The 435-nt window shown below is 32.9% G+C and overlaps 1 protein-coding gene across 1 annotated transcript in view; it reads left to right on the plus strand.

Annotated features, from left to right (window-relative positions):
* The window catches only part of LOC119588872 (A disintegrin and metalloproteinase with thrombospondin motifs 9-like), a gene marked incomplete at its 5' end in the record, with an annotated part of 149434 nt that overhangs the window by 122054 nt on the left and 26945 nt on the right, over positions 1–435 (plus strand).

A 435-nucleotide genomic window follows, 5' to 3' on the forward strand; every position in this document is an offset into this window, starting at 1 on the left:
CTCGTTCTGTCACTCCACGTTTAGTGCATTTTTATCGCCCTCAAAATTTCACTGATCGAATAAAGTTCATCAATTATCATATGTAATTATCTCACATTATGAGATGTTTATTCACTGACCACCATGTGGCAAGATCAAGATGAGTTGCCAATTAGCGAGAAAAGGAAATTTGTGCTCCATCTTTTTTTCACAATTATGTGAATTTGCTAATTAGATTTGTTGTTGTTCTCATTATGGATAAAGAGACACAGCTGGATATTTTATAATGAGTCACAACGAAGTTTTGTGAAGATGATTCTTGGAAAATAATCGTAAGAAAGGGTGAATTATAGCGCACTTGTTCTCTTTCGATAAGATTAATTAGGAAGATTTCGTCTTTGAATATACAAACGACATCCAATTAGCCCAACACATAAATGTTATTAATGATATTGA

The sequence above is a fragment of the Penaeus monodon genome, chromosome 24 (assembly GCF_015228065.2).
Source record: "Penaeus monodon isolate SGIC_2016 chromosome 24, NSTDA_Pmon_1, whole genome shotgun sequence".
In the NCBI taxonomy this organism is placed as follows: domain Eukaryota; kingdom Metazoa; phylum Arthropoda; class Malacostraca; order Decapoda; family Penaeidae; genus Penaeus; species Penaeus monodon.